This window comes from Danio aesculapii, chromosome 13, assembly GCF_903798145.1.
Source record: "Danio aesculapii chromosome 13, fDanAes4.1, whole genome shotgun sequence".
Classification (NCBI taxonomy): domain Eukaryota; kingdom Metazoa; phylum Chordata; class Actinopteri; order Cypriniformes; family Danionidae; genus Danio; species Danio aesculapii.
Window position 1 is genome coordinate 6,033,631 of NC_079447.1, and position 7,500 is coordinate 6,041,130.

The 7,500-nt window shown below is 36.8% G+C and overlaps 2 protein-coding genes across 2 annotated transcripts in view; one reads left to right on the forward strand and one right to left on the reverse strand.

Moving 5' to 3' along the window:
• The window catches only part of mtrf1l (mitochondrial translational release factor 1-like), a 22,651-nt gene extending 17,629 nt beyond the window's left edge, over positions 1-5,022 (reverse strand). Inside the window, exon 1 of the mRNA XM_056471405.1 lies at positions 4,876-5,022. The gene's annotated coding sequence lies outside the window, so the exon portion shown is untranslated. The remainder of the gene's footprint in view (positions 1-4,875) is intronic.
• The window catches only part of slc29a1a (solute carrier family 29 member 1a), a 77,880-nt gene continuing 73,825 nt past the window's right edge, over positions 3,446-7,500 (forward strand). The window contains exon 1 of the mRNA XM_056471408.1: positions 3,446-3,584. The gene's annotated coding sequence lies outside the window, so the exon portion shown is untranslated. The remainder of the gene's footprint in view (positions 3,585-7,500) is intronic.

The window sequence follows — 7,500 nt, forward strand, 5'->3', positions numbered from 1 at the left end:
GTGGCGAAAGAAAATGACTGAATGAACTTAAATTAAATTAGTAATAAAATAAAATAAAATTAAATAAAAAATAATAAAACAAATAAAAAACTAAAATAAATTAAATTAGAAGTCAACAATGTCCAGAACAGAAACAAAACATAAAACAATTAAGTTGTCCCCAAAAAAGCCTCAAGAATAGTGTTGTTTCAGCTCATTTTAAATAAGTAGTTTGGATGTAGCTTTACATCATTTTTTGGGTAAACAACAATTACAACAAAATCTCAACACTGACATTTTAGAGAGAAATACAGCTACAAAAGTACAGTGGGGTTTTTATCTTTATTGGGTCAAATATGAACAATCCCAGCCACTGAGTTAATCTTTTAACTTTTTAACATTTTTATTGTCCATATTTGACCCAACAGTATGTTAAACCCAGCAATTTTAGAGTGTAAAAAGTTCAAATGTGTAAAAGTGGTGATTATTTATGAAGCAGAGCCTGTCAATAGTATCTGGATGCAGCCTTGATGATGCAAGCTAAGACTGCATATCTCAGTGGTGCAATGTCAGACACAATGCACTCAATGGAGCTAGTGAGGTCACTGTGAGAGGTAGGGTTAGGGGTGGAGTTAGGTGAGTGCATTAAGCATTGGATGGAGCTCAGATTGCAACTGCACCAGGTCTGCATCCAGACCCCTCTCGAGCCTGTAGTGTAATTCTCACTGGAGTTCATTGGCTTAAAATGAGATTGAAAACTTTAAGGCTCACAGAAAAGAAAGAAATCTTCTGAAATCCTCTGAAAAGTCATCCTCGATTATTTAGAGGAATTCCAGCGATTTAATCTACATTATAGGTCAAACATCTCGCTTGAATGAAAAAGCTGAACATTTTAAATCTCTCAGTCCATACAGGAGGCAATCATCATAATCTTCAACACAGATATACGCTCAATGGCCACTTTATTAGGTACACCTTACTAGCACGCCTTCAGAACTGCCTTAATCTTTCGTGGCATAGATTTAACAAGGTACTGGAAATATTCCTCAGAGATTTTGCTCCATATTGACATGATAGCATCAGGCAGTTGCTGCAGATTTGTCGGCTGCACATCCATGATGCAAATTTCCCGTTTCACCACATCGTAAAGGTGCTCTATTGGATCGAGTTCTGGTGACTGTGGAGGCCACTTGAGTACAGTGAACTCATTGTCATGTTCAAGAAACTAGTCTATTGTCCAATATTGGTGAGCCTGTGCCAATTGCAGCCTCAGTTTCCTGTTCTTATCTGACAGGAGTGGCACCTGGTGTGGTCTTTCGCTGCTGTAGCTTATCCGCCTCAAAGTTGGACGTGTTGTGCATTCAGAGATGCTCTTCTGCAGACCTCGGTTGTAACGAGTAGTTATTTGAGTGCAGGTATACCTAATAAAGTGGCCGGTGAGTGTATGTGTGTGTGTACGTGTGTGGACAGAATGATGATGAATATGCATGCTTTCTAATCAAACCATCATATCTACACTGTATCATCAGAGAAATATTTCCTCTCAGTGTTATTGTAATGAGTTTAAAAGGATGGAAAGCTGATCTGTGAACGTCTGCAGATTATAAACGTGTTGAGTGTTTGAAGGATTTTAAACACACTGTGGATGAGCTGCTGACAGTGAGGTTTGTCTTGATATGAAGGTCACTGACGCCAAACAACAATGAAAGTGCTTGTTCATTCGTTATACAGATGCGCTGCATTGTCTTTGGCCACATTGTTCTCTGATTAGTTCGGTTTCATAATTCCTTTGTGAACGCAACACACACGACACACACCCACAATCACATCTGACAGACATTCAGACCCCAAATCTGCTGTTCAGAGTTATAACAGACTAAGGTTTTTGGTAGTTTGAAAAACTTACATAGAGCTCTATTTTTTCAAGAATTTATATGTTACTCAAACAAATAATTGAAAAATTAAAGAATTTTGAATTGATTTGTTTATTTCTTATTGGTTTATGTTGATTTCTATTCTTACATTATAAAATCAGAATAAGAATAAAAAATCAGTATAAAATGTAGTGTCATTATATATATATATAAAAAGTAGTATACACTCACTGGCCACTTTATTAGGTACTAGTTAGTAGTACCAGGTTGGACCCCCTTTTGCCTTTCGAACTGCCTTAATCCTTTGTAGCATAGATTGAACAAGGTACTGGAAATATTCCTCAGAGATTTTGCTCCATATTGACCTTATAGCATGCAGATCTGCCCATCCATGATGCAAATCTCCTGTTCCACCACATCCCAAAGGTGCTCTATTGGATTGAAATATGATGCCTGTGGAGGCCATTTGAGTACAGTGAACTCATTGTCATGTTCAAGAAACCAGTCTGAGATGATTCAAGCTTTATGACATGGTGCGTTCTCCTGCTGGAAGTAGCCATCAGAAGATGGGTACACTGTGGTCATAAAGGGATGGACATGGTCAGCAACAATACTCAGGTAGGCTGTGGTGTTGACACGATGCTCAATTGGTACTAATGAGCCCAAAGTGTGCCAAGAAAATATCCCCCACACCATTACACTACCACCACCAGCCTGAAGCATTGATACAAGGCTGGATGGATCCATGCTTTTATGTTGTTGACGCCAAATTCTGACCCTACCATCCAAATGTCGCAGCAGAAATCAAGACTCATCAGACCAGGCAACGTTTCTCCAATCTTCTATTGTCCAGTTTTGGTGAGTCTGTGTGAATTGTAGCCTCAGTTTCCTGTTCTTAGCTGACAAGAGTGGCACCCGGTGTGGTCTTCTGCTGCTGTAGCCCATCCGTCTCAAGGTTGGACGTGTTGTGTGTTCAGAGATGCTCTTCTGCAGACCTCGGCTGTAACGAGTGGTTATTTGAGTTACTGTTGCCTTTCTATCAGCTCAAACCAGTCTGGCCATTCTCCTCTGACCACTGGCATCAAAAAGGCAATTATTATATTTTATATATTTCTTTATATATTTTATATATTTATTTATATATATATATATATTATATATATATTTTAGTATTTAGTATTTTCACAGTGGTCCTTCTATCTACAAATTTGGAAATAAAAACGATTTACTCTTCTAAGCACATACACTTTTAATTCCATTGTTTTTTGTTTACATTTGCAAATGAATCACATTCATGTATAAATTCTAGGGTTTCATGAGCTCATGACTGAACAGAATGTGTGTATGTGTACTTTTACACATTTAAGGAACCTTTTGTGCACTTTATTATGCATAAAGGCTATTTAAAAACTAATTTCACATTCACAGCATTACAGCAAGTCCATATTATTTAGTTATAACTGCACACACAGACTGTCACAAACTCCTGCACTGTATATTGTATAGTATTTTTTAATTTGTCTCTTTAAGGACCCTGGCTCAACTGTAATGACGTGGTTCTGACGCTTTTTATCCGGACCGGATCACGGAGTAAAGCTGAACTGCTGACAGACAGAGCCATTCATTAAATCATTCATTCAGCGAGGAATTCACAGCACACTGAACATGAACACTGAAAAGCAGAAAACACTGACATGCAGACATGCAGGAGGAGCAGAAAACTCCAGCAATGTAAGTAACTGCAGCACCGCTGAGAGAGACTGAAGGAAACCTATGAATAACACACTGACAACAGATGATGATGATGATGATGATCACATACTCGACACTGCGTCACTGAACACGCTCTGATTTACATGATGAACACTAGTGTATTGATTACTGGAACACTACACACTGCACTGCAATCTATATAGATATAGGTAATGATATTGATACAAAAAAAAATCACTTTTATTTATATTGTAATTGCTTTAAAGGTCCAGTGAAGTGCATTTATTTCGAGTTTGAAAAATGGGGGTGGGACACAAAGTAACCCCTCCCCTTTAAAAAAACAGCCAATAGCGTTTAGTTTTTATCACAGCTCTGCCTGTGGATGTTTATGTCAGCTTTATATTTTCTAAACGTGAATTTTGTCGATGTTTTGGAGCACTCTAACTTTTTATAACTAACATACTGAAACTCACATCTAAAAAAAAAAAAAACGTTAGCACTGTCGCCTCACAGCAAGAAGGTCACTGGTTCGACTCCTGGCTGGACCAGTTGGCATTTCTGTGTGGAGTTTGCATGTTCTCACAGTGTCCGCGTGTTATATTAAATATTTTAAATAAATGTTTCACTTTATTTATATTGTAATTGTTTAAAAAAATAATATTCATATAGATGAAATTAATCAATACATTTATTCCAATATAAAGGAATTATATAGTGATATATTTAAAATTAAATGAATGCAAATCATAAAATTATACAAATTATTCAAATTAATTAAATTATTAATTTAATTAAATTACATATTTAATTTATAACCTGTAATTATTATTTTAACTTCTTCTTAACAAATTGAGATTCACAATGTGGGAATCAGCCATTTAAATTAATTTATTGTATATAATTATATACATTATATGAGTAAAATGCAATTTAATGTGTAGTATTTATTTAAAAATTATAAATTTATTATTATTAAATTATTTATTATTAATGTTAAATACATAAATAATTGTGAAAAAAATTGCCAAATTAATTTAATCAAATATTATTCATGCTAAATCAATTTAATTATTATTTCAGCATGAATAATTAAATTGATTTAGCATGAATAATAATTTATTACACTAATACTGCTAAATCAATTTAATTATTGATGCTGAATTGATCATTACTTAAAAAAAGTATACGCATTTAGCCTCACATTAGAAGTAGCAGTGGTGTTCAAATAAATTAACTGTCCTAACAAGAACCCTTGACGGCTGAATGTAAGCGAATTTGTACGCAGCCCACATGCTGTGTCAGGTCAGACCTTCACAGGCGATCCCGTGAGAAAATCCCCAAAATATCAGGCTGATTCCTCCTCAGAGTCTCACGAATGTGCGGCTGAAGAAGCTTCATTGGCTTCAGTGTATTGAGACGCAAAGAAAGGAAATGTCAAAGTGCTGGAGCGTGACCTCAGTATGAGAGCGTCCTGAATGTGTGCCACCCCATACTGCGCACAATCTGTTCCCTCACACCAGTGCCAAAAGCAGAGCCACACAGCAGCGCTTCTGTCAAACTACTGCAACTTTCAGCATTCACAATAGGGGGAAAACATTGCACACACTTTGACTCTGTTTTAATGTTTGGAGCTTTAAAATGGCCCTTTTCTTCCTTGTTGTGATGTAGGGCAGGACCTGATCTTGTCACTGAAAATGATTGGATGTTTGGCTATTAGTGGTTTGCTGTTGGTGGATGTCCATATCAAATGCAATCAAGCATTTTTGAGTCTGTTATAATGCTGTGGAGGAATGTTGGCCCACTCATCTTTGCAGAATTGTTGTAATTCAGCCACATTGGAAGGTTTTCGATCATGAACAGGCTTTTTAAGGTCATGCCACAGCATCTCAATTGGATTCAGATCAGAACTTTGACTAGGCCACTCCAAAGTCATTTTTGCCCATCTCATGGTGGAGTCATGAACACTCACCTTTACCAAGGCAAATGAGGCCTGCAATTCTTTGGATGTTGTTGTGTGGTCTTTTGTGACCTCTTGGATGAGTTGATAGTGGTTTGCTATTGGTGGACGTCATGTGATTGATAGGTAGCCCCGCCCATGCATCAGAAAAAGCTAAGAAATCAATATTTGGTGGAATATATATGATTTTCAGTCACAACAAATAACAAACGGTGGTATGACTAATGAATTCAGAAAATTTAGGATTTTTTTCAAGTGTTTCTTAACTTTCCCATGGTTTTCCTATATACAGATAGATATTTACACACTGTAACATGATAAAATGTTAGCTGTCGCAACCCAAAGTTGAGTCAAAATGGACAAATGCAACTGAAAGTTTAATTTCAGTGGAAAAGGTGAAAAAAGCTTCACGAATAAGAACAAATTTAGGGCGGGACCAGATTTTGTCAGTGGAAATGATTGGATGTTTGGCTGTTAGTGGTTTGCTATTGGTGGATGTCATGTGATTGACAGGTAGCCCCGTCCTTGAATCAGAAAAAGCTAAGAAATCAATATTTGGTCGAATATCTATGATTTTCATTCACAACAGATAACAAACTGTAATATCACTTATGAATTCAGAGAATTTAGGATTTCTTCAATTGTTTCTTAACTTTCCCATGGTTTTCCCATATAGATAGATATTTACACACTGTAACATGATAAAATGTTAGCTGTCGCAACCCAAAGTTGAGTCAAGATGGACAAATGCAACTGAAAGTTTAATTTCAGTGGAAAAGGTGAAAAAAGCTTCACGAATAAGAACAAATTTAGGGCGGGACCAGAATTTGTCAGTGGAAATGATTGGATGTTTGGCTATTAGTAGTTTGCTATTGGTGGATGTCATGTGATTGACAGGTAGCCCGTCCTTGAATCAGAAAAAGCTAAGAAATCAATATGTGATGGAAAATCTATAATTTCAAGTCACGACAAATGACAAACTGTCATTTTCTGTGTGTGTTTGTGTGTGTTGTTTGTTCTTTGAAAAAGTGTTTGCCCCCTAACGGCCACTCTTATCAGCAACAACTCCAATCAAGCCTTTTTGAGTCTGTTATAATGCTGTGGAGGAATTTTGACGCACTTATCTTTGTAGATTTGTTGTATTTGAGTCACATTGGAGGGTTTTCAAGCATGAACTGCCTTTTTAAGGTCATGCCACAGCATCTCAATTGGATTCAGGTCAGAACTTTAACTAGGCCACTCCACTTTTTGCCCAGTCTTTATCTTATGGTGGAGTCATGAACACTCACCTTTACTAAGGCAAATGAGGCCTGCAATTCTTTGAATGTTGTTGTGGGGTCTTTGGGATGGCACTGAACTCTCCTACAGCAAATGTTCTATTTTCTGAGATAAAACTTTCCCTTATTTTCCTCTGGTCTCGTTTATCCATCAAAACAAAACTCTGCTTATTATTCCACAGAGAGGGAAAATCCATTACGCAGCCATCCTTCATCAAATATTAGTAGGGTTTAACCTTGTTTTCACAGGACTGGAGGGGTCTGTTCTTTAGGTGATGAATTCCTCTTGTTTAACAGCGGGTCAAGGGGTCTCCTGGCTCTTATAGAGGACTCTGGGTGGAGCAGGACAACTGAGAGCTCAGACGAGGTCAAGAATGTCCAGATAATTCACTTTAAGTGATTGCCAATGGAAGATCAGCACTGCACCATGTGTTTCATATCTTAAAGGGATAGTTCACCGCAATATTGAAGATTTCCTTATCATTTCTTCTCACTCAAGAGGTTCTAAACTTTAAAAAAAGTCTTTGTTCTGATGAACACAAAACAAGATATTCTGAAGAATGTTGTGAAAAAAGCTGCCATTGGCATACATATAGGAACAAAAAATAACATGGAGGTTAATGGCAGAACTTGAATTTTTTGGGTGAACTGGTTCTTTAAAGTCAGCATGAAACAGAAGTTAAGATTGTTGTTTTTTTGA